This window comes from Prionailurus viverrinus, chromosome C2, assembly GCF_022837055.1.
Source record: "Prionailurus viverrinus isolate Anna chromosome C2, UM_Priviv_1.0, whole genome shotgun sequence".
Lineage (NCBI taxonomy): Eukaryota > Metazoa > Chordata > Mammalia > Carnivora > Felidae > Prionailurus > Prionailurus viverrinus.
In genome coordinates, this window is record NC_062569.1 from 146,267,613 (window position 1) to 146,295,011 (window position 27,399).

The window sequence follows — 27,399 nt, forward strand, 5'->3', positions numbered from 1 at the left end:
CAGAAGGGAAAGTGAGGGAGGAAGGTGTCTGCGGCATTACTTCTCTGCTCAGAGTGCCTGTAAGGTTGTAGATTTACGGCTTGACCCTTTCGGTGGGAAGCTCTATCAAAAGTAACATGATCTCTTGGGGCGCCTGGGTGGCGCAGTCGGTTAAGCGTCCGACTTCAGCCAGGTCACGATCTCACGGTCCGGGAGTTCGAGCCCCGCGTCAGGCTCTGGGCTGATGGCTCAGAGCCTGGAGCCTGTTTCCAATTCTGTGTCTCCCTCTCTCTCTGCCCCTCCCCCGTTCATGCTCTGTCTCTCTCTGTCCCAAAAATAAATAAATGTTGAAAAAAAAATTTTTTTTAAAAATCCCTAGGGGCGCCTGGGTGGCGCAGTCGGTTAATCGTCCGACTTCAGCCAGGTCACGATCTCGCGGTCCATGAGTTCGAGCCCCGCGTCAGGCTCTGGGCTGATGGCTCAGAGCCTGGAGCTTGTTTCCGATTCTGTGTCTCCCTCTCTCTCTGCCCCTCCCCCGTTCATGCTCTGTCTCTCTCTGTCCCAAAAATAAATAAATGTTGAAAAAAAAAATTTTTTTTAAGTAACATGATCTCGGGGCGCCTGGGTGGCGCAGTCGGTTGAGCGTCCGACTTCAGCCAGGTCACGATCTCACGGTCTGTGAGTTCGAGCCCCGCGTCGGGCTCTGGGCTGATGGCTCGGAGCCTGGAGCCTGTTTCCGATTCTGTGTCTCCCTCTCTCTCTGCCCCTCCCCCGTTCATGCTCTGTCTCTCTCTGTCCCAAAAAATAAATAAACGTTGAAAAAAAAAATTTTTTTAAAGTAACATGATCTCATGGCCACAGCCCCAGAAAAAGCCCATGCTGATACCAAGTTTCCCCTGTTGCACTCCAAAATAATTCCTTCTTCTTCTCCTTTCCTGGTATCACAAGGGCAGGCAAAACTGATGCCAGGAAGACAAAGGTCGGAAGACTACTCCATGAGGTCTTTGAAACAATATAACCTGAGAATCAGGGGGACTCTTCTTCCTCATGACTCAAAGCATAAAGAATCAATGCTAATCGGTGGTCACTCACAAGGGGCAGACCCAGCCCGTGGGGTCCCTGACATGGGTTGTACCACTCTGCCCTCTTCATCAAGCCCAAAACATTGGCTTGTCTGTGGAATGATCCAACAATGGGACCCTACACATCCAATGGTTCCCAGGAAATCAATTTCAAAGCCTCAAATTGTGAATGAGGAGAATCAGCAACGCCTCTTTCCACAAAACGGCAGTCACAAATAACGAACCTCCTATTGTCCCAGGACAGGAGGATTTGGACAGGGTCCTAAAACAATAAGGACTTTAAAAGCTTGAATCCTCGGGCGCTTGGGTAGCTAAGTTAGTTGAGTATCTGACTCTTCATTTCGGCTCAGGTCATGATCCCACGGTTCATGAGATTGAGCCCTACATCGGGCTCTGCTCTGACGGCACACAGCCTGCTTGGGATTCTCTTTCTCCTTCTCTGTCTCTGCCCCTCTTCTGCTTGTTCTCTCGCGCTCTCTCTCTCTCTCTCTCCCTCTCAAAACAAATTAATAAACTTTAAAAAATAAATAAAAACTTGAACATTCATTTCCCAACCTTCTGCAAATGCCTCACTTACCCCATCCCAAGGAGAAGAGGCTTCTCTCAAGATCCCCATATGTGCCATCCAAAGAGGCCGATCACGTCCTAGATAAGAGACTAGGATTCAGAACATCACACCACATGGTACCAACCCTCCTCTCCTCCTGGCTTTCAGGTCTAGATATGTGGGCCTCAGTTCACACCAGTTCTACCTACAAGAGTGGACACAGGAAAATGATGGGTTTTATGCTCATTTTTTATGCACTTCTAGAGAATGCAGTATCACCCTCTGAGACAGTAACAAGAGAACACAGGAAAAGTACTGGTATGTTGTAGATGCTCAGTAAATTAGTATTTAGTATTAGTATTTTCATAATCAAAGAAGTATTTTCCAGGCCCTTATTCGACCATGGCTTTGGAGAAAGCACTTTGGCCATAGTTATCCTTGCCCACCAAAATCTCTGGATTTACAGAAGTAAATTTACAGAGATCTCAAACACTGGAGCATACATTTCCAAGGTATTGCATGAGGCTCCATGCTTCAGTACAAGATCTCACAAACCCACTCCTAACCAAACTTTCCAAAAGTGATGATCTCTCCCCCAAAAGTTTTACCAGGGAATACCATGCTGACACTTGTTTTCAAGCAACAGCATCAAAATAAACCAGAGGCGTCGTGTTGCAAAACACTCATGAAGACTATACGCCTCCTTGTCCCCTACTCTCATAAAAACACCAACCAATACAAATAACAGCACAGTTACTCAGCACACTGGGTCACAGCTGACGGGCCAGATCAAAGGCAGCTAGTCAATCTGTTGTTGAGGCCGATTCACCGCAAAAAATGTAAGCCAAGACTCACTCCTTGAGCAGAGCACTGAATGATGTTGGCATGGCACTGGTAAGCCTTTTCCCAGCTGATGACCCCTTCCCTTCCCCAGTCCAGCCCCTTGCATTATTAGACACCTGAAGAAACACTAACTGATTATGCCATATAGTCCCCGGGACCTTCTTCAATTGACAAACCCCAAGAAGAGCCAAACAGCTGCAGGGTTGGATCACTTCAAGAATGCCATATTCCTTTGTGGAGGAATATTACCCAGCCAACTTCCTCACCCTATGCCTCTCACTTCCTTTCTTGGTTATGAGGTCAGCCATAGCATTAAACAATCCACACTCCCTCCCCCCCCCACACACACCCCCAAAGTACCAAGGAACTTTAAGCTCTGGAAAAACACTCTCAGAAAATGCTATAGCAATAAAACCCTGATATGGTTATCCTCAGCCCCATCTGCCTCCTGGTTTACATTCCCACCAATGGTGCATGAGGGTTCCCTTTTCTCCACAGCCAAACCTTGTTATTTCTTGTCTTTCTGGTAGAGAGCTGGTATCTGGTAGTGGTTTTGCTTTGCATTTCCCTGATGATTAGTGACATCGAGCATCTCTTCTAGAGTAACTGGAGTTCTGGAATAACTACATTTTACCAATTTCCCTTCGGAGAAGCAACCCCACTAACTTACAGCCCCGTCTCTGCCAAGTTTGAGCTGAGTGCTCATTTCATGTCTACGGAAGGGAAAGGAGGCTGGGAGGCAGGGAGGGAGGGAGGAAATAACAGAGCAGTGAGACTCTCAAGGAAGTGAGATAAACTGAAGACAAAAATAATAATCCCAGGAAGGTAACGTAAAAATTGGGGTGGAAGGGGTGCCGAGGTGGCTCCGTCGGTTGAGCGTCTTGAGTTCAGCTCAGGTCATGATCTCAGGGTTTGTGAGTTTGAGCCCCACATTGGACTTGCTGCTGACAGCATGGAGCCTGCTTTGGATCCTCTGTCCGCCTCTCTCTGTCCCTCCCCGGCTTGCTCTCTCTCTCTCTCTCAAAAATAAATAAACATTAAAAAAAAAAAATTGAAGGGTCGCCTGGGTGGCTCCATCAGTTAAATGTCCGATTTCGGCTCAGGTTATGATCTCATGGTTCCTGAGTTCAAGCTCCACGTTGGGCTCTGTGCTGACAGCTCAGAGCCTGGAGCCTGCTTCAGATTCTGTGTCTCCCTCTCTCTCTGCGTCTCCCCAACTCACACTGTCTCTCTCTCTCTCTCTCTCAAAAGTAAATAAACATTAAAGAAATAATAAAATAAAGTTAGATTTTTAAAACACTTAATTTAAAAACTTGGAGTGGAAAAATATACAGCCAGTATACCACCAATCAACTAGGATAATAAGACGAAAATACTGAAAACATGGAAAGGGACCTTGGTAGCCCATCTGCCCCAAATATGGAGAGAACAGATGGGAGAAGTGGCTTTGTTTCATTCTGTTGCAATAACCTTTCACACTTCTGGAAGGCAGGCACCCAGGGAAGCTGTGAGGTTGCAAGTACAACCAGAAAGGGCAGGAGGCGAAAACACGCAACGCACTGCACCCCATTAAGTGCCCACTTTGTTCCAAATCACCAGCCAGGTGCCTTACAGGAGTACTCAGAAATCTCACAACAGCCCCCTGAGCAATTTTCATTATTTCCATCTCACAGGAAGGGAAATGTAAGCTCAGAGGGGTTAGGCAACTTTCTGGAAGTCACAGAGCTAGCTACAAGTGGCAGAACAAGAATTTGGATCCATGGGCACCTGACTGGCTCGGTGGGTAGAACACGTGGCTCTCGATCTCAGGGTTGTGAGTTTGAGCCCCACACTGGATGTAGAGATTACTTAAATAAATAAACTTAAAAGAAAAAAGACTTCAGATCTAGGTCTTTCTGGCTCTAATGTTCTCGTTCTTACACGGTCACAAACTCAGAAAGATTTTCCGAGAAAAACGTTAAAATGCCAAGACTCGTGTATTAAATATGAACCAAAATGAAACTTTCTTGGTCATTACAGCAAATTTCCTCTGCCCTAGTACAAAATAAATCTGTATTGTCAAGTAGGTTGAAGGGTACCTACAATTCACATTAAATTACCAGCAAGTCTTATGTAAATTCTAGCTAGAAGTTTCCAAAACAATTTCACAGGGTGTGCCCCAGTCAATGTACAAAACCATCTTAGAACAATTTGATGCGCTGGGTAGGATTCTCAAGAACACCAGGTATGGTTTAATAAAACCGAGAAACATTATTTCAGAGACACATAAAAATGAATACAGAATGTCTGCCTTCTTACAGCCAGGAGACTCAGTTACTTAGTTTTAAAGGCTCTTAACATCTTTTTTGACAGTGTTCCACAGCACAGAATTTTTAAAATGCATGTAAACTTAAGAAAGGAGGCAGTGTCTATGTTTCATTTCAAATACAAACAAAACCCAAAGTTGGTTCTTTCAAATGCCAGTAAAATTGATAATACATTAATTAGCAAGACTGACCAAGAGGAAGAAAAGCACAAATAACCAATGCCAGGAATGACAAAGGAAAACATTTCTACAGATGCCATAGTCTTTTAAAATATTATAAAAGGATATTATGTACAACTTTCTACCAATAAATGTTAATATTTACGTGAAATAGAAAAATTCCTATAAAAGACTATCTAGTTACTAAAACAAGATAATCTTAATGGCCCTATTTCTATTAAACAAATTGAACCTGCCACTTCAAACACACACACACACACACACACACACACACACACACACACACACAATCAGAGCCAAACCTCTTCTTTATGGGAGAGGTAAGAGGACCTTGAGGGAAAAAATAATGATACAGAAATTGTAACATTCTCTCACACTACCTACACCTACCAATTCATATAGAAGTAATCTAATTCCAAATGTCTACATGAAACAGTCCCATGTGATCTCTAAATACCTTTATGAATAATATACTCCCTTTCTCTGGCTGAGGATTATCGTTCCATTAAACTCCATGTGAACAAGGGTCTATTAGTTAGTTTCACCAGCACTATCAAGAGATCCAATTGGGTTGTCTTTCCTGTTGAGTGAGTTGCTACAGACTTCTTACGGGTGGAGGAAGCAGGCCACACAACTTCACGCGAGCATCAAGTTCCCATCTCCGTGCCATGCTCTTTCTTGAGCCCTCAAGGAACACAGGACTCTAGCGGTTGTGACAGCCTGGACCATGCAACCTGCTGGCCTTTCCCGGGACGTGTCTACTTTGCTTTAAAAGTCATTTCATTTCAGGGGCACCTGGGTGGCTCAGTCGGTTAAGTGGCGACTTCCATTCAGGTCATGATCTCGCGGTCCACGAGTTCAAGCCCCGCGTCGGGCTCTGTGCTGATAGCTAGGAGCCTGGAGCCTGCTTCTGTTTCTGTGTCTCCCTCTCTCTCTGCCCACTCCCCATTCGCACTTTGTCTCTCTCTGCCTTTCAAAAATGAATAAATGTTAAAAAAAAAAAATTTTTTTTTTAAAGTCATTTCATTTTACTTCTGTATCATTAACTTCAGGGAAGCTGAAGGTGGAAGTAAACTAAGTAAACCTGTGGCCACAGCAACCCGGCCCCTGACCCGAAAGTTCAAATGGAAGGTGCCAAGAGAAAGCCAGGCTGCCCCACTGTCGGATCAGGAAGATGATAAAAATCAACTATTGACATCCTCCTAATTGCACCCACCCCAGATCTGGGAGAAACACTTGTAGAATGAAATTTGGTTTTCTATCAGCATAATGACAGCCACACATTTCTTCCCTTCTGTGAAGGTGCCCTAAAAATAAGATGATTCTCTAAGAATTCATAGGAAGGATTAGCTTAAACTACACACACACACACACACACACACAGCTCCCACTGCCCTGCACCAACCTGTTGATCAGATATGAAACAGGTGAATTGGGTAAGTTAGCCCAAAAGCTTCCATCGGACCCTCATGCGGAAGCAAAACCACAAAGCTCTAAAAGGGGCTCCAAAATAAAACCTAAAGAATGTTTACAAGAAACTTTACCTTTGGCCAACTTTATCATTTGCTGCAACATATATTAAGTGTCGCTTGCAATGATCCCAACCAGGGTGCCAGCCTCCACCCAAACTTCCTCTCCCCACCCCGCCCAAATCTGACTTAGGCAATCAACCTGGAGAGAAAGCAGCTGCCATAGAAAAACTCATACTTTTCAAAAAAATTTTCTGGATACACAAATGACACCTCAACGGCTAGGAAGTCTTGAGCTGAACTAAATCAGACACAAAATTAATGAGAAACCCAAGACTTCGGATGCCTCCCTAAAGAATTCCCATACTGACCCGGGGGGCCTGTCGGGCGCCCCAGCTTCAGAACATTCCTTCAGAAATACTGAATCCCAATGGATTCATTGTCAACGGCACTGACCTGGCATTACAGAACGGGCAGCCGGACAGCGGGGACAGTGGGGACAGAACGCACCTCTGGTGGGTAACCTGATCCCCCGGCCTCCCTCTCTCCAGCCCTTCCCCATAGGATCCCTGGATACCGAAGGCAAAGGGGTAAAGGTGAAGGGCTCACAAAGCCCCCATCTTCTCTTTGCCCTGGAGCCGGGACCCACACAGGCAATGTCCGCCCCCCCCCCCCCCCCCCAGGGATCCCGGCTCAGTGTGGAGACGCTGCTCGCCAATTCCGCGGAGCTCGGGGCTCCGGGCTCCGGGCGCACAGGTCCCCTCAACGCCGCCGCCGAGCTCAGGACCCCATGGGCCTCTGCTTGTCCACAGCCGCCTCGGCTGCTTGCCCCTCGCCACCCGACACAAAGAAATTCGCCGGTGGAAAGAATGGGCTTGAAATTAACGCTCACCACTGCTCGGCACGGCGCGCATGCTTCCCCGTCTTGCTTCACGTCTCCAAACTTCCAGTAACAGAAATGAGGAAGCAGCAGCCTTCCCCGGCTTCTGGCAGAGGGAGTGGGCGTAACTTGTGAAGTTTCGTGCTGTGATGAATCTGGTCATTTGGGTGTGTTGGAGAGGGTTTGTCGCTCCTCCCCACCCACCGTCCCCTCCCTCCTCTCCACCTCCCTCCTCTCCACCTCCTTCCCCAATTTAATTCTCCCCTCCATGTTCCCCAGACCAAGAGCCCAGACGGGCTGTCACTCAGGGTCGCGGCTCTGGGCTCCGCACAACCTTAGAGGAAGACATTTATTCCTAACAGATCTTAACCACTTCACAGATGAACCTGGGCACCCTGCAGACAGCATAAGTTCCCGTCACATTTATTTCGCACATGGCAAGAAGGCAGTGCCTCTTTCTGGATTTGAAAGGCTAGAAATCTTAAATAATTGCACCGTGCTCCCCACCCCAGCACAGGCAGGAATGTGGATAGGTTAGTCAGTGGAGGCCTAATTCCTAAACATCTATTGAAAAAGAGTGGGGGACAGAAAGGCAAAACAAAACACTTACAACTGCCCCTGTTTCCCTGAAAACTTACTACAAAATATTTCAGGCATACGAAAATATACCTGAAAATAAAATAATGAGCCCCCAAGTACCTATCATGTAGCACAAAAAATTAAAATTATCAACATAGTTAGAGCCATCTGTAAACTCCTCCCTGAAAGACATCCCACTTTCCCTCCCCCTAGAAAAATGCCATAAATTTGGTTTCCCACCAGCAATATTTATACCACAGTTCCTGAGCACTCTAAACGACACGCACTAACTTAAAAGTCCACCGAAAAGCAGTCCAATGATCATCCCTTTGCTAGGCCTGACCTCGGTTCTGAAACAGAAGTTTCATGGAATAAAAATAAAAATGACCTTACACATTAAATGAAGCCTCAGGTGGCTGGTTAAAGGAATGAAAGGAATCACAATACAAGAAAATAGGAGATCTAGAATGACAAGTGGAGGCCATATCTGTAACAGGTGAAGCATTCATGGGTGAAATTGATAGATTAATAGAGCATTATCATTTTACAAGGTTAATAGCTGTGTCAAAGCCAAGAATACTGACCCAGGCTGCAAGGGGCATCCCTCAAAGACCCAGGCTACAGAAATAAAGAAACATTCATTAAAGAAGTCCTAATTACTCAAATGCCGGCCAGGGCTATAGGTTGGGAATGACATTCAGAGAAGGGAACTTTCGAGATAAAAATGATAAAAGTCAAAAGAATGTAAACCATGATACATCAAAATTGACTCATATATATATGAACATGAAGAAGGAGATACCTAGTTCATCCTTATATTCCCCTACATAGATGGCATAAGAAGCTGGCATAAGTAGAAAAGTTAATAACTATTTGTTCCATGAATGAAGTAAATAAACAAAAGAATGCCCATGAAGAATCGTGAAAGAACAAACTGAACAGAGGGGGTGCTTGGAATCAGCGCTGGTCCCTTGCTGGGAAAATCAGTGGACTTTGCCCCCGTGGGAACACTCAACAACAGTGGGGACAATTTTCGGTTGCGACACCTTGGGGGAGCTACTGGCATCTAGCAGGCAGAAGACAAGGATGCTGTACAGGAAAGCCTCCCACGACAAAGAATTATCCAGCCCCAAATGCCAATACTGTTGGCTACTGAGAAGCCCTGGGAGACAGATTTCACCATCAACAGTCACTGAATTTATTCATTCCGTATATGATCATCAACATTATGATGAGGCTCTCCAGGGACTTATAAGAATATAGAATAGCATTTCTTCTCCTTTTCCACTGGGCAGCATTTGAGGGCTGGACCATCTGCGTGGGACCAGAAGACGGTGGGCATGGGAGTCAGAAGCAGTAGAGCATTCAGGGATACGGAACACAGCTGGAGGCCCAGGCACTCACTAAGTTAAGGACCTGTGTCAAATGTGGATGGAAATAATCATGGGGGTGGGGAGGAAGATGACGTCAGGCTTGGGTATCAGCTTTAGAATCACAGAGAGCACATCTGGGGGGAGGAGGCATGATACCTTGCTGAAAGAGATATGAAAGATACACAGACAAAGCAGGCTTATCACAGTCACCAGCCATTTCTCCACTGACAATCTTTAGCTGGAGACGCTCCATTGAGAACAGGAAGGATGTTTAATCTCATTACAGCTTATCGAAAAGAAAGTTACAAATCCGCTTACAGGAAAAAGAATACAAGCACCACCACTGTCTACCAGTTAGGGTGAAGGACCTACAAAGTGAAGATATCTTTTCTACAGGTTTTCTGGTCTCATCATTACCTAAGAAGTGTTTCCTTTAACTCTAGAATGCTATATACGCCTTTTTTTTCTTCTTTCTTATATTATTTTTTAAGTTTACTTATTTATTTTGAGAGAGAAAGCACAAGTGGGGCAAAAGGGGGAGAGAGAGAGAGAGAGACAGAGAGAGACAGAGACAGAGACAGAGAGAGAATCCCAAGCAGGCTCCACACTCAGCACAAAGCCCAACGGGGCCAAACTCACAAACCATGAGATCGTGACCTGAGCCGAAACCAAGAGTCAGATGCTTAACCGATTGAGCCACCCAGGCGCCCCTCTTTCTGATATTACTTAATTTCTGCTTGGAGAGGAGAAGAGCCTTGCCCTTGTTGCTCAGTGTTTCTCAAAAGGGGACACAGAACAGTGGGTTGGCTCCTCTGGAATCCCCGTGCAGCCTAACACACGGTATATATGTGATAAGTGCATGTTGCATAGAACTGAATCAGTCTTCACCTCATTGCCCATCTCTCAGGCCTAAAAGTAAAGACTCTCCTATAGTCACTTCTGGAGGAATCTTCAGGGCACCCTGGGTTCAAGAGTCTGAACTACCTGTGAGCACATATAAAACCTGCTGGTTTCAGGGCGCCTGGGTGGCTTGGTGGGTTGAGTGACCGACTTCAGCTCAGGTCATGATCTCGGGGTTTGTGAGTTTGAGCCCCACATCGGGCTTGCTGCTGTCAGCACGGAACCTGCTTTGGATCCTCTGTCCTCCTCTCTCTCTCTCTGCCCCTCCCCGGCTTGTAGTCTCTCTCTATCTCTCTCTCACAAGTGAACATTAAAAAAAAAAAAAAAAATTGGAGGGGCGCCTGGGGTTAATCGTCCAACTTGGGCTCAGGTTATGATATCATGGTTCATGAGTTTGAGCCCCACATTGGGCTCTCTGCTGACGGCTCAGAACCTGGAGTCTGCTTCAGATTCTGTGTCTCCCTCTCTCTCTCTCTGCCCCTCTCCCACTCATGATCTGTCTCTCAAAAATAAATAAACATTAAAAAAATAAAAAATTAAAAAATCCTGCTGATTTCATTCAGGGGCTGGGAGGTTGCACAAGACCCGACACAGGTGAAAGCCCACCAACATCAGAACCCAAGAGGTCCTCGGGCAGCGGCCACCAGCCCCAGGCAGGGCTGCTCTTCGCATTAAAGGAAGGAAGGGTGCCAAGTAGTGGCCCTCTCCACACACCCCTGTACAAATGGGCGGTAAAGACACCCTATCCCTCATTATATTATCAGCTTCTTAACCTGCGGTTCTAAAAGCCACTGGTCTTGCTGCTTCTTTTTTTTTTTTCAACGTTTATTTATTTTTGAGAGACACAGAGAGACTCAGAGAGACCGAGTGCAAGTGGGGGAGGGGCTGAGGGAGAGGGAGACCCAGAATCCGAAGCAGGCTCCAGGCTCCGAGCTGTCAGCACAGAGCCCGACACGGGACTGGAACGTACAAACGGCAAGATGGTGGCCTGAGCAGAAGTCGAACACTCAACCGACCGAGCCGCCCAGGCGCCCCTGGTCTTGTTTCTGAAAACCAAGGAAAGGAGAAGGAAATGAGAATGTGAGCACGGTTACGAGTCCCACCAAAAGCAATGAACCTAATCATGAATGTACGGTGTTTCTGTTCCAAAGAAATGCAACCAGTAGAGGGAGCACAGTCAACTTTTGTTTTTAACAATTTCCCAAGATCAGGAAAAACCTGGGGACAGTGTTAAGTGATAGAAGGCACAAAAATAATCAACCATTACCACAAATAAGAAGATTTATGTAAAACTATTTTGAAAAACTGTAAGTCATGACACCCTTATGAGGCATTTGTACTGTTCATGGATATTTACACAAGAGCCAGCTACACAGATATAAGAAGGTCATATAACGAATAAATAAATACATGTTGGGCAACAACATTTGGTAGGTGGGGGAGGAAACTCACAAAGGGCCAAACATCTCTCTTTCCCTTTGTCAGCTGAATTTACGCCCAGAAGCAAAAAACGATGCGGAGTTTATTTATTTTCCCCATAGATTTTAATTCAGTCTTTATCGTGCTGTTTTCTAAATTTGACCTCCCATAGCTGACTTCTAAAATTCCTTTCAAACTGTGTCCTCAATGACACAAATGCCTTCCTTTTTTATTAAATTAAAAAAAATTTTTTTTTTAATGTTTGCTTGCTTTTTGAGAGAGACAGAGCGTGAGCAGGCGAGGGGCAGAGAGAGAGAGACACACACAGAATCGGAAGCAGGCTCCAGGCTCTCAGCTGTCAGCACAGAGCCTGATGCGGGGCTCAAACTCATGAACTGTGAGATCATCACCTGAACTGAAGTCGGCTGCTTAACCGACTGAGCCACCCAGGCGCCCCCACAAATGCCCTCCTTAAGCAAGACTCTTCTGGATTTCTGTTCAAGGATCTTCGGAACCAACGTGATCAAACACCAGGGCAACTTAACCGAAAAAGCGTTGCAATCAGCAGAGCCGACAAGGTCCAAGAATTCGATGCCAGCTCCGGCAATGGTTCTTACCTGCACCTACCCCAGCACCTACCCCGGCAAGCGCAGACAGCTGTGGTGGGCTCCCAGGAACACGTCCACAACTGTCCACATCAACCTGCTGTCGCCTAGCAACAGCAAGCCCGCAGCCCAGCTGGAGAAAAAGAGCATTCTCCTCCTCAAGTTAGGGGAAGTCCACCAGGGATGCCGACGAACACAGATGATCTGAACCCAAGCAGATGACCCCCCGCGATGACTGCAGACCCAAATCCAGATGCCCTGCATTATCTAGCATCGCTCTGGAAACTGAGAAGCTTCTCCATGAATACATTTTGTGGCTAGCTACCAACGATTGCCAAGATCAATTTTTTTCTATTTGAAACCGATTAAAAGTCTAAATATGGATCCATCCGACCCACTCTTGTGCCGGACGGTGTGAGGATCACCAGGAACATGGACATGTTTGAAAACCCTTGACTCAGCACTGGATGAGGCCTTCCTTCTCTCTGAGAGACAAACCGAGGCCCTTCCTTTCAGACAATGTCTTCAACTGCAGACCCTCATTACATTTGATTGGATACAGGGGCACCCGGGTGGCTCAGTCGATCAAGCATCTGGCTCTTGATTGCAGCTCACAGTTTGTGAGTTCAAACCCCACATCGGGCTGTGTGCTGAAAGTGCAGAGTCTTCTTGGGATTCCCTCTCTCTCTCTCTCTCTCTCTCTCTCTCTCTCTCTCTCTCTCTGCCCCACCCCTGCTCATGCTCTCTCTCTCTCTCCCTCTCTCTCTCTCTGTCTCAAATTAAATAGACTTTAAAAATTTTTGATTTGAGGGGCACCTGGGTGGCTCAGTTGGTTAAGCGGCCGACTTCGGCTCAGATCATGATCTCGTGGTCCGTGAGTTCAAGCCCCACGTGGGGCTCTGCACTGACAGCTCAGAGCCTGGAGCCTGTTTCGAATTCTGTGTCTCCCTCTCTCTCTGACCCTCCCTCGTTCATGCTCTGTCTCTCTCTGTCTCAAAAATAAATAAACGTTAAAAAAATTTTTTTTTTAATTTTTTTGATTTGATACAAAAATGTTTTACAACTTAAATCTTACACCAACCTTAGTGACTTTGAATACGGTTTTCTCCATCTGAAAACCAAATGCCTAACAAATAAGCAGAGTAATCCTGAAAAATATAAAATCAGAAACACACCAAGAAAATCTCACCAGCCTTTAAATGCCACCTGGATCCAGAATACACTTCAGGGACTGAATGGGTAGCAAGTTCCTTACAATCCAGAGGCTTTGATTTTCTCCAACTATTAAATGGCAATATCCCAATTAATATTCTCTGGCCTCCTAGTTCTATCTTCCAGTTGTGTGTTTCCAGGATTGTAAAACTCCCATTGCTTTCATGGCCCCAAATGACAACGCCTTGCCCAACAACATTTGTCCCACACGCCAAAGTCAAGAGTCTCAGGACTCACGGTGGCTCACGCACTTATGACTGAAGCCAGGCTTGTTACTGGAGGGGAGAGGGGAAAAGGGAGGAAGTGCAATCCAAGGATAAAGGTAACAAAGAAGGCAAAGGAAAAGTCCATGAACCTCTAGCACTGAATAGCAATAAACCATATGGGGCCAGATGCTGTCCTGCCCACACACACAGCGAGGCTGTTGGTGCCAAAGGCCCTGTGAGCCTTGCACAAGAGGTACGTGTGGTTCGTGGGGGCGAGAGCATCTGGGTTTTCCCTGGCGTGGGCTCTTTCAGACACCTCTCTGCTCGGCAGCAATAAACAATAATAATTATTATTGGCACTAACAGCGAGATCGTGCTGAATAAACTCATGTAAGAAGATAAGAAGTCAAGTTCTAATTTCAGTCCTGCCTTCTCTCCAAAGAATGTGCAGCCGAGATCGCCTTACAGTCCTCAATGTAGCCCCTAGGGAGTGCTCCCAGGGGGCGTTCAGGGAGCAGTCCCACTGAGGAGGCCTCCTTTGGTCAAGGGAGAAGCCAGGGTGTGTAATGAGAGGGCCTTGTTCAAGTCCAGGCCTCCTCCAACAAGCAGAGCCAAGCCATGCGGCTTCCCTTTCGGTAAAATGGGAAGTTGAAATCGACGCCTAAGGACAATCCATCGGGTTGTGTGGATAAACAGGCTTTGCGTGGGGCACATGCCCAGAGCTTTCCTTAAGAGGCACTAAACGTACAAATACAATTTGCAGTCAGGAAACAAGCAACCATGTTAGTGTTTTAAATGTTTTTGAGGTTTTCGTATTGCTATTTGGGTCACGGATAGAAGTATAGTTCAGATACTGGTTATGCACCTGGTGAGAGAGTGGGGGCCCTTCCAACACCCCGGGGCCTCAGAGAGACCCCGTGAGCCCTTGCTCGAGTCCCTGTTGTGGGGAAGCAGCAAGCCCCCTCATGAGGATTGCCACAGCGAGACACACAGGCCCTTGGAGCTCACCAAAGATAACCAACATTAAGAGGACTTGTTTTGGGGGCTCTTGGGTGGCTCAGTCGGTTGAGCGTCTGACTTCGGCTCAGGTCATGATCTCACGGTTTGTGGGTTCGAGCCCCACGTCGGGCTCTGTGCTGACAGCATGAGACCTGGGCCTGCTTCGGATTCTTTATCTCCCTCTTTGCCCCTCCTCCCACTCATGCTCTGTCACTATCCCTCAAAAATAAGATAAAACATTAAAAAAAAAAAACAGTACTCGTTTTTATGGTTGATGATTTTGATTTTGATTTTATATTAAAACATTGGTAATTATCCTTTCATAGTTCATGGGCCAAAACCTTTTGGAGGAAGGGTAGGTGGGAACAAGGTGAGATAGATAGTACGGACACACACAGCACATGGGTGCGATGGTGACGTGAAAAGGACCATGCCCATGGATGTGTTTCTAGCACCTGACATCTTACACAGTCCTCTGCTCACGATGGGCCCATAATCAGTGAAAATTAGGTGACTTTTTTTTTTAACTTTTTAAATTTTCTATTTAATTTTTAATGTGTATTTATTTTTGAGAGAGAGAGAGAGAGAGACAGAGCTCGAGCAGGTGAGGGGCAGAGAGAGAGGGAGACATGGAATCCAAAGCAGGCTCCAGGCTCTGAGCTGTCAGCACAGAGCCCGACGCAGGGCTTGAATTCACAAGCTGTGAGATCATGACCTGAGCTGAAGCCAGACGCTCAACCGACTGAGCCACAAGGCGCCCCTAAAATTAGGTGACTTCTGATGTCAGAGAAAACATGCAAATGAGAATCCACTTGTCTTGCTTTCCTTTCTAAGAACATAGACATTTGATTTTATGGACCTTATGAGTACTTGGTGGCATTTTCCCTAACGTAAACAAAACTCCAACATGCAAAGATTATTTTCAATCAGAAAATACAACAAGCGTGTATCTTAGAATATCAAGTGAACGGGGTGGGCAACACAGAGGCGCAGACCCAAATACATAGGAGTGAGGAAGGGCTTCCGATTATTCACCCATTTGAGGACAGAAGGGTTAAGTGACTCACTCAGGCTCACATAATAAAATAATGGCAGATCCAGTCTAGAACCCAGATCTACTGAAACAAATCTGCTGTATGTCCTGCCCACTCCATTATTCCCTCCTTAAAAAAAAAAAAAAAAAAAAATCCATCAAATAAACATTAAATGCAGTCTGTGCATATATAATTTTGGCCCCAACACAGTACCAAAGGCACATATAAATAAAGAATGATAGAAATTGAGCCCATCGAAAAGTAATACGCAAACCATAATAACCAGATGCCTGAGACACTGCTTGGCTCAGCCCCAGATGGCCAACAAGAGGCTCAGAGACCTGGGACGGAAGGACGCAGTCAAGCCGGGACGGCTGAAGGCAGCCTGATTCAGCAGCAGCCAGCATCCTCCCAAACAAATTACAGTGCTAGGCTTGGCGAGACTGCAGGTAAGGCTGGCGGAGACGCAGGACGGATTCGTACGTACATGCCCAAGGGGTCATGTGGGCATCCTGGCCAAAGACAAGGCCTCCTCCGATTTCTGCCCAAGAAATTAAAACCTGTCTCTACAGATACTACAACGGATACTGCAAAACAGCATCTTTTCGCCTGCACCAGAACGTGCACCTGTAGCCTTCTGCACGGTTGGCAAAACGTGTAAACAGCCCAGGTGTCCATCCGCAGATGAACAGATGAACAAAAGGGGGCCCATCCATACGACAGATGAATACACGGCCATCAAAAGGAATGAAGTTCAGAACAGGATCCAAAAGGATGAATCTTGAAAAGATTCAAAGCAAAACAACGCTTTGCATAATTCCGCTGATAGGAAATATCTACAAATTGGCCAATTCAAATTCTCCGAAAGGAAGACTCTGGGTTACCAAATGCCGGGGGGGGGGGGAGGAGGACAGGGGGCATGGGAATCACAGCATAATGGTTGGAGCGTTACTGTTTCAGCCACGAAAGAGTCTGGGACATAGATAGTGGTGATCATGGTAGAATACTTTGAATGTAATCAATGCCACGGAACAGTACGTGTAACAATGGTCAAAATGGCAAATTTTATGTTATGTAGATTTTACCGTAACTTTTTTTTAAAGACCCCCCCCCCCAAAAAAAAAAGAAAGAAAAGAAACCCCACATCATTTTCAATCTATTGGCTCAGGACCATGTAGCTTTTCAAGACATTGCTGCTCAAAAACCAAAAGGAATCAAAACGTTAATCTAAGCACATTAACCAGCTTTAAAATGTACCTGTTCTCCCTGTCACTTTACCATGATCTTAATCTCATAACTAAAAGAGCAGATTTTCTCTGATTGTAAGAGATTAAATAGGATTGTCTAACCGACGAAATTCAGGCTGTTACAATTATAACGACGAAATTAAGGCTTTTGCAATTATAAAGGTAAAACAAGGAATACCTCTTCGCATGCAAAGCTTTCACAGCGCTTAGGGCAGGCATCACAGTCACACCTGTAGGCAACACCCCTGACCCTACATCGGCTTCCCCCAACCTGTTCCCATCCTAATTTCAAAGCAGATCAAGACACCTACAAGGGGTGGACCGAAGTCCGGCACCATGAGAGTGAGAGAAATAAATCAAACTCAAGTGACCAGTTGAATACATGAAATGGCACACATCTGGGCAACCACATTTTGCACATTTGACGGACCTGAAATGGCCAGGAATTCCTTTTGTAGTCATAAGCCCATCAATCACCTAACCCTTGGAAAGCCTCAGCCTCTCATCTCTCAAGTGGGTTATAATAGTATTTCGCTCGTGACGCTACTCAAGAGTGAATCACGTTTCCTGAGCACTTCGTGAAAACCACAGGGCTGATGGGGGGAGGGGGAGGCTGCTCATCCATTTTTGTACCCGGTCCTCATGCCAACAAAACATAGACACTAGACCCATTTCACAGATAGAGAGACTGAAGCACAGAAAGGATAAGTGAACTGCACAAAGCCGCCTGGCATGCAGAGGTCAGGTCTGAAATTCCAACCTGGTCTCTCTGAGGTGGGGACGGTAGCTGTCCCTCATTTGACTGCTACATCTGGCCTATTTCTTGTCACCTTGCGTGTGTTTTCATTATCGCCATCATCTTTAGCAGTCACACATGCTGGGCTTGCAACGTCAGAGAGCCGAACCTGACTCTCGAAGCCTGAGCTTGCTCACGGGGTACCTCCCGCCCCTCTCAAGACCAAATGTAGCAGGCAAGCGACATACTTCGGGGCTTGCCACGAAGCTCCTGGCAGGTAACCGTCACTCTGTGACGAACAAGGTATCTAAGAGAAGCAAGTGAAACTGGGCAACAAAGAATATGCACAAGGTATGTGTAGGAATCTCATAAATGGATTCACTGGACCCTCTTGCAGAACCAAGTTCCCCTGCAAAAGGCAAGTTCAAGGTCTGGAGTGAGATAATTGACCATTAGGTGGTTATTTTATACTCCACCATTCACAGTGGTGGTTCACGATAAAAAAAAAAAAAAAAAAAACCATAAGGAACAGAATTTTTGCTCCCGCTCTCCCAGACTTCCCAGTAAAACATAGCAGGTGACTCACAGGATGACACAGTGTCCCCGATGCAGGCACCGAGAGTGACACACGCCGGCCATTTGGTGTGGGGTAGGCTCACACAAGCAGGTGGACAGACTTCACCAGATCACCTGAAACACCAAGGCTCAGCCTTCCCCTCCCAGCCATCTGGTTTCTGAGAAACAGGATTTCCTCCACATTGGGAGGCAATGACAGAATCTTTGCTGAGGGCTGGCCTGAGGGCTGGCCATGACCAAGACAAGCCATCTCCAACTTTCACTTTTCTAGCTCCAACAAAGTCACACACCTTTCTTAGAGGTGGGCGTATGATTCAGACTTCTGGCTCCTGCCAAAGCCCTGGACCCTGAGTGCCTTTGTTCTTTTTTCTGGCCACAGATGGAACTCAGCCCCTTAAAGAACAACTGTAAACTTTTGCCCACAGAACTTCCCACTGGGCAAAAATTAGTCAGGTTGGCTGGGTCTGAGGTCAGCAACTTCCTGAAGGAACACTCACCAGACAGCCTACCCTATCCCCAAGAAAGTCAAATATAACTGTTAATGAACTGCCCATTTCCACAGTCTCATAGATACATATTGACACATACGTAGATCCTATTGGATCATTCTATTTCTTAATATTAACCAAAAACAAGATTCCTGGTCTTTAGCATTAGCATCGGCTTTGTTTTCATAAGGACTTGGTACCAACTTGTGCTATTTGCTTCCATGGGCACTCACCTTTACTCTGAGCATACACGTGACCTTGGACTTCAGGTCTTTCTTCACTGTCACCTTCTCAGTGAGATATTCCTAGCCACTCCCCAACCCTTCCCCCACCCCCCACCACCACCACTCTCCCCTGGCTCATTTCCCTTCTCACTTCCCTAATTCATTGTTTGTTCCTGTAAACATACGTGGGCAAGGATGTTGATCCATTCTTCTCCCAACTCTATCTTGAGTGCCTACAAGAAAGTTTAGCACATGGCAGACCCTCAACAAATATTTGTTGACTTCAACTGAATACACTCTCGTCATAATAACGAAGACCAGAAGCATGATCAGAACCACCCAGGCCTGAGATCGCTCCTTGAATTCCAGAAATAAAGTCCTGTACCACTTCCTTCTGAACCCCAAACAACAGGAAGAGAAACAGGGAACAAGGAGGGAAGTGTACATTTATTCCAACAATATGCAAGTGCTTGGACTTTTCAACGTAAGCGAAGGATTTTAAGACGCAGCATGCTAAATCTCTGAAACGCCATTTTGTTAACCCAAAGACCAGTAATCTCTCCATACAGTGAACATCATGCATTCCACCCTCAGCTCACCACCTCCCATTTTTCCAGAACAACCCCCTCAGACCACCACCTTGGGGTGGCCCTCAAAGCCATGCTGCTTCACAGTCCTCCCAGGTCTGTCACTGAGTTCCCTTCCTTAACTCCCTGGCCCCTCTACCACTTGGTCACATCCATTTAACAAAGATACCAACCTGCTTAGATCCAACCAACTAATTCCCCGGTGGGTACCTGCACTCAGAGAGCTAAACAGTCCACTGGTCCTCCTTTACACCCATGACGACTAACGGCAAGTCCGCCCTAAATGAAAGTGGCAATCTCATACCAAAGTTCCCAGTCCATCCACCCCTTCGTGAAGTTCACATCTACCCTTCTTGTCCCAAGTGCCCAATAATCTCTCCTCACCTTTTTTCTCAGCGGATGATCTCTTGTCCTCCTCCTGTGAGAAAACTGAAGCAACTGGATAGGACTATCACAACTTCCAAGGCTGTGTATATACGCCAACAAGCGTCTGTCTCTACCCAAATGCTCTACAGGAAACAATCCACATCCCTCCTAAAACCAATCCCTCCTCCTGTGACTAGACCCTACACAACCCCTTCCTGCACTCAAGGACAATGTTCCAGCAATTTCCCTCTCTCTCCTCTCCACTATCAAATTTCTTTGCTCTCCTGGAGCAACCCAGCAGTAGGAAGAGATGCCTTTTTTCCTCTAAATCCAAATCCCCTGTCAACACGCCCACCAGTGCCACTATACTTTGAGCAACCATCTTCTCTCTGCTAGGCTAGAGCGAAACTCCTTAACAAGTCTCCCTGTTTATACAGTCCAGTCTCACCCAAGAGCCAGAGGGGTCTCTCTGATGTGCAAATCAGAGCACACTAACCTCTGCTCAATCAAGGGGTAAAAGCCAAATTCCCTGGAAGGGTCTACGAAGCCTGTCATCTCTCACCTCCTGCTCCTTCTCCCCTTGCTCATGTCATGTCAGCCACACTTGGCCTCTCTGATGGTCCCCGAACTTTCCAGACACAGTCCCTCTTTCTGGAAAATTCCAGATACTCATTTAGTTAATACCTTTAAGTCCTCATTCAGATGGTACTTTCTCATGACTGTATCCTAAGTGGCTCGAACTTTCCCCCCCAAAATGGCCCCTCTTCCCAAAGCAGCTCTACGTTTCCTTTTTTCCATGATAATTTTGCTATCTTTTTTCTAAGTTTACTTATTAATTTTGAGAGAGGGCGCAGGCGTGTAAGTGTGCACATGCAAGCAGGGTAGGGGCAGAGAGACGGAGAGAGAGAATCCCAAAGCAGGCTCCCTGCTCTCAGTGTGGAGCACGAGGCAGGGCTCAATCCCAGGAACTGTAGGACCATGACCTGAGCCCAAGAGTTGGATTGAGCCACACAGGTGCCCCTACTTTTCCTTTTTACGAGAGCACCTACCACCTTCTAGCACGTTATAGCATTAAATTAATTAATTAAAATAAAGAAATATTAATAACTAAATGCGATTAACAAACAATTGTTTATTATTTAATGGTAACACACAAAGACAAGGATCTTTGTCTCTTTTGTTCACTGAAGTATCCCGACAACCTAGGACAGTGCCCAGCACAATGCAGGACCTAAAAGACCAAATGCTGAGTGAATAAAACACTATTTCCTTTTCCTACCAGTTGGCAGAATGAAGTAGAGAAGGACAAAAATATGAAAAATAAAGAAAGAGAAAGTAAAAGAGAGACTACAGTGAGAAAGTCTAATATTCAGGAAAACAAAGAGAACTGGGCAGAAAAGATACAGGCTGGGAATTTCCCCAGATGCACAATAGACACCGATCCACAGATTCCAGGAGCCCTACAAACCCCAAAGCGAAGAAAGAAGAAGAAACCTACACCTAGACATGTCATAGTGGAACTGGAAAAACCGAAGAGAAAATCTGTACAAAGAGCAGGAGGAAGCCTGCGGGCCTACATGGAGACCACCTTGGGCTGCCAGCTGACTCCTCACCACAAACAAGAGCCAGAAGATGAGCTGTTATCTCCTAAGTGTTCAAGGAAAATAACTGCCAACCTAGAATACCACGCGGAGTAGAAATAAAGACCATCTGGAACAGAGATAAAATAATAATATCTTGGGAGGTTTCAAGTAATATGAAAGAACACAAGCTATGCCACGACAATATCCTAATACCAGGTAGGAGTAAAAGGAGTTAAAATACTCTAATGCCCCAGTATGGTCTGGAAGGGATAAAAGTACCAATTTACATAAGACTTTGTAATCTAAGTGAATGATGGTAATCTTGGATCAGAAAGAGATTTTAGGGGCACCTGGTTGACTCAGTTGGTGGAACTTGCAACTCTTGATCTCAGGGTTGTGGGATCAAGCCCTATGTTGGGTGCAGAGATCACTTAAAAATAAAATCTTTAGGTGGCTCAGTTGGGTAAGCATCCAACTCTTGATTTTGGTTCAGGTCACGATCTGATGGTTGTGAGATTGAGCCCCGTGTCTGGTTCCGTGCTGAGCATAGAGCCTGCTTAAGATTCATTGTCTCTCTCCCCCGCCTTCTCTCTCTATCCCCCACACCTCTGCCCCTCTCCCGTGCACACGCACACTCTCTCTCAAAAAATTACATAAATAAAATAAAATAAAATAAAATCCTTAAAAAAAGAGACTTTATTTAAGACCAACATAAAAGTAAATAATAATTCTGATTACATTCAGACTGAAAATGCATTTATTTAAAAAATAATTATTTATCTTAAAAATAAGTAAGAGAATGAAAGACAAGCCATGCTGGGAAACCGTATTTGCAACTCATACAACCCACAAAGGCATATTATCCAGAATACGTTAAACACACATGCACACACGCACGCGCACACACACGCACACAGAAATCAATAAGAAAAGATCAACTACCAAATGGAAAATTACAAGTGATTTGAACTGGCGGTCCACAAAAAAGGATATTCCAAATGACCAATAAACCTATGAAGAGGGGCTTAATGCTACTGATCATCAGGAAAATGTAAATTAAAATCAAGAAATCCACTTATTACCAGAATAGCTAGAATTCAAATGAGTGATAATGAGGTGTCCGTGAGGACATGATGCAACAGGAACTCCCTTACCCTCCTAGGGAGAATGTAACTACCTAACCTGTAAAAGATGAAGAATCAGCAATTCCACTCCGAGAGATACCCCAAGAAATGCATGCCCACGTGCTCTAGGGAAGATGTCCCAGAAAGTTCTTTCTTTGCAGCATTATTCACGATAGCCAAGCATTAGAACTCACCCAAGTGCTCATCAGTCTTAGAATGGCTACATCAGTTACAGTCTATTCACACAATACAACTGTGTAATAATGAATATGGAGCTACACACAAAAGAAATGTATCTCATTTTTTAAAAAGGTGAGGAAATGAAACCAGACCTAGAATGGTAAATAAAAAATGATTCCGTTCATATAAGGTTCAAGAACAAGCAAAACTAAACTGCAGTGCTTAGAGATACATGTTTGAGTCATACAACTGTGAAAAAAGCAAAAACACAATTCCATAAAAGTCGAGCCCAATTACTACCCTTAGAAAGTGGGAGGAAGCACCTGGGTGGTTCAGCCCGTTAAGCATCCAACTTCGACTCAGGTCATGATCTTGTGGTTCGTGGGTTCAAGCCCCACATTGGGCTCTGTGCTGACAGCTCAGAGCCTGGAGCCTGCTTTGGATTCTGTGTCTTCCTCTCTCTGCCCCTCCCCTGCTCTCACTCTCTCTCAAAAATATATAAACATTAAAAAAAAATTTTTTTACATTAAAAAAAATTTTTTAAGAGTGGGTAAAATCACATTAAAACTATCTTAGAGAAAAAATATTTCCCACCAAATATTAACCCCCCTCCCATACAAGAAAGCCTCTTAATTTTAGGCTCTAGGTATAAAATCCTGTATAAATAACTTCTTCATTAAATCTCTGTAAAGTTCAGTAAGGCAGATAATGACACAAAAGATAACATATTTGTTCTAAAGAAGATACTTAGTTCATGAAGGCATTCTCCTCCAACTATTCAACCAACAGGAGATTATGGTTATAGATGCAGGTGACTCTTCTTTAAGCAATATTGTCAGAGACATAATTGATTAGATGGATAGATAGGTAAGTAGGTAGGTAGGTAGACAGACAAACTATGTATGTATTTCTGTATGTATATACCCACACACACATATATACACATGAATATGTGGCCAATCTAAGAATATACCCCTTGCTGTGACTTTATTTAAAAATAAAAGAAGCATTTAAGAGGGGACTCAGTACACCCACTCTCTTCCCCACCTCTGGTGTCACTGGACTGGACAAGCTTTGGGATCTGATGCTTACAACCCAGAAAGGAAGTGGGAAAGGTGTGGTGGTTGTCCCTACATTGAGCCCAAAGATTCAAGCCATTCACCCAATACTGCCTTTCTCTTCAAAACGAATCATGGATCCATTACCTATGAATATGCTATATTTTTATGTTTAAAGGAATGCCCATCTATCGCTTCTTTTTTTTTTCAAGTTTATTTATTTATTTTGACACAAGTGGGGGGAAGGAGCAGAGGGAAAGGGAGAGAGAAATCCCAAGCAGGCTCTGCCCTGACAGTGCAGAGCCCCATGTGGGGCTCGAACTCATGAACCACGAAATCATGAGCTGAGCTGAAACCAAGAGTCACACTCTTTTTTTTTTTAATTTTTTTAAACGTTTTATTTACTTTTGAGACAGGGAGAGACAGAGCATGAACAGGGGAGGGTCAGAGAGAGGGAGACACAGAATCTGAAACAGGCTCCAGGCTCTGAGCTGTCAGCACAGAGCCCGATGCAGGGCTCGAACTCACGGACTGCGAGATCATCACCTGAGCCGAAGTCAGCTGCTTAACCGACTGAGCCACCCAGGCGCCCCAAGAGTCACACTTTTTTTTTTTTTTTTAATGTTTATTTTTGAGAGAGAGACAGAGACAGAGAGCAAGCAGGGGAGGGGCAGAGAGTGAGGAAGACACAGAATCGGAAGCAGGCTCCAAGCTCTGAGTTGCCAGCACAGAGCCCGACGCGGGGCTCGAACTCACAAACCGCGAAATCATGACCTGAGCTGAAGGCAGCCGCTCAACCGACTGAGCCACCCAGGCGCCCCAAGAGTCACACTCTTAACTGACTGAGCCACCCAAGTGCCCCCACCTCTCACCGCTTGAGGCAATGAGCACCCTATCTTTCCTACCTGCACCATGAGGCAGTTAATTGCTTTATTTTCTAATTTGTATCCGGCCTATAAAATAAAACATCAAGTTCTCTGATGTCTTTTTTGCCTAAGATCGGTGATGAGGACCCTTCCTTTCCTCCTTTATTTGTGACTACTTTTCTCTGAAGAATACCTCCACACTTTCTTCTCCGCCATCCCCAGGCACAAAGATGGGCATGATCCAGGGAGGGAAAAATCACTGAACCTCAAGACAATGGACATAGTGATTGGTCCAGAGGTGGGTTAATGATCTACACTAGTCAATCAGAGAACTTTTAAAACTGAGAATATCAGCCTAGAGCTGCTGGCAGCCATGCCTCTCCCAGGCTCAAGCCAGACTGAGAAAAACTAGTCTGATATGGGAGAAAACAAAGATGAAAACCAGAAAGAGAGGCCTGATATGCTGGGCATCTCCAGGTCCAGTTGTCCCCTACCATCAGCTTTATCATGTTCCTTACAGGGACCAATTCCTTTCCAGTTAAATCAACTTGGGTTTCTTTCCTTTTTTTTTTTTTTAAATGTTTATTTATTTTTGAGAAAGAGAGCACAAGCAGGGCAGGGACAGAAAGAAGGGGGGACAGAGGATCCGAAGCAGGCTCCAGGCTGACAGCAGAGAGCCCAATGCAGGGCTTGAACCCATGAACTATGAGATCATGACCAAGCCGAGGTCGGACACTCAACAGCCTGAGTCACCCAAGGAGCCCCAACTTGGGTCTCTAACCCTTGAAACAAAAGGTCTAACTAACAGAATTGGGATTTTCTTTCTGGGTTTTGTTTTGTTTGTTAGTTTGTTTTCGAATGGTCTTGCTGTTGGTGTTGCCATTTTGCTGGGGGTAAGAAGCAAAGATCTGCCTATGGGACTCACAGCACACCTTCATACTACATGTTCTTGAAAAAATAGTTTGCGAGTCCCTAAGCTTTCTCTTTTCGTGTCTTTCACAACTGTTCTTTATGTGTCTTCTTCCTGCCTTATTCCTTATTTATTTCTTTACTTAACTCTTGTTTTCCCTTTCCTAAATGCTGAATGACCACATGGTGACTGTCCTAGATTTTTCTCTCTTCTGTGACAATGCTGATCACCCCCGAATTAAAAAGTGAACATGCAGGGGTGCCTGGGTGGCTCCATTGGTTAAGCGTCTGACTTTGGCTCAGGTCATGATCTTGCAGTCAGTGAGTTCAAGCCCTGTGTCGGACTCTATGCTGACAGCTTGGAGCCTGGAGCCTGTTTGGGATTCTGTGTCTCCCTCTCTCTCTGCCCCTCCCCTGCTCCTTCTCTGTCTCTCAAAAATAAATAAATGTTAAAAAAAAATTTAAAGAATTGAACATGGAACAGCAGCTGGAGGTACTTTTGCAGTATGAAGATGATGATCTTTGAGTCCTTCCAAAAGAAAGCTCTCTGGTTTTGAGGACACTCCAAGCTTGGGGCAACCAAAGGAAGTGCCTCTGAAAACCACACAACATGCAACGGAACCACAGAAAGAAAGAAAAAAAAAAAGAAAAAAAAAGCCTCTTCCTGTACATTTTCTGAAACATTTTGCTTCAAGAGAGATCAGTGGTGTTGGATTTCAAGAAACATTATGAGGAAAAGGAAAAGCGTACAGCAAAACAGCTTCATGATGACACGTGCAAACGTTCACGGCCACAGGAGTCATTTGCATTGACTTCACACATCTCTCCATTATCTTGATAATACAGAACAAAATTTCAGCAATTAACAGGAAAGTAAAAACGCATTCCTAGTTACACCAACCTATCACTCTCTTCATTTCATGGTAAGCTTCCCAGTACTGCCAGTTCCTACGGACAAGATTAGAGGCCCCAGCACTGCATTGTTCTACATTTCTATGTGCCACCAAAAATTAAAAAGTATCTCAGGTGGAGACAATTTGTTAAGCAAAGGGCCATTTGAAAATGACATCGCTTGTAGATAGCTCTCTCACAGCTTAATGAATGGGGCTCCAGCTCTCAATCTGAAATTGTGATTAAATGAAGTGCATCTTCAAGGAAGGAAGAAAAAATGGATGATGGATGGATGGATGGATGGATGGATGGATGGACAGATGGATGAGTGGTTGGCTGGCTGGCTGGCTGGACAGACAGGTGGATGGATGGATGGATGGACAGATGGACAGATGAGTGGTTGGATGGGATAGACAGATGGATGGATGGATGGATGGATGGATGGATGGATGGATGGAATGAGAATGGTGACAGTCACAACTAAGTGGCTGTCTGCTGATGGAGGGGAGAGGAAGGAAGACAGGTAAAACACACCATAATTAAGTAATGACACAGTCCAGAGGGGGCCAATTTTTCTGTGAAGAGCCAGATAGTAAATATTTTAGGAATTGTGGGTGTTCTGGGCTGAAATGGGTCCCCCCTCAAATTCATATGTTGAAGTCCTAACCTTGAATACCTCAGAATGTGACCATATATGTATGGAAATAGGGTCTTTAAAGAAGTAATTAAGTTAAAATGAGCCCATTTGAGTGGGTCCTAATCCAATATGATTGGTGTCCTTTTAAAAAGAGACGATTTGGACACAGACAATTAAAAGGAAAGACTACATATGGACACAGGGAGAAGATGGCCATCTACAGGCCATCTAGAGGAGCCTCAGAAGGAATCAACCTTGCCGACACCTTGATCTCTCACTTCTAACTTCCAGAATTGTGAGAAAATAGACTTATAT

The 27,399-nt window shown here is 45.2% G+C and overlaps 1 protein-coding gene across 6 annotated transcripts in view; it reads right to left on the reverse strand.

Annotated features, from left to right (window-relative positions):
- TIAM1 (TIAM Rac1 associated GEF 1) overlaps window positions 1-27,399 on the reverse strand; it is a 396,054-nt gene that overhangs the window by 199,742 nt on the left and 168,913 nt on the right. Inside the window, exons 1-2 of one of the 6 annotated variants that reach the window (XM_047874691.1) lie at window positions 7,298-7,437; window positions 1,639-1,706 (exon numbers count right to left, since the gene is read on the reverse strand). The exons of 3 other annotated variants lie outside the window; for them this stretch is intronic. The gene's annotated coding sequence lies outside the window, so the exon portion shown is untranslated. Of the gene's footprint in view, window positions 1-1,638; window positions 1,723-7,297; window positions 7,438-27,399 lie in introns of those variants that run through there. 2 more of the 6 variants (XM_047874688.1, XM_047874693.1) reach the window with 2 other exon arrangements.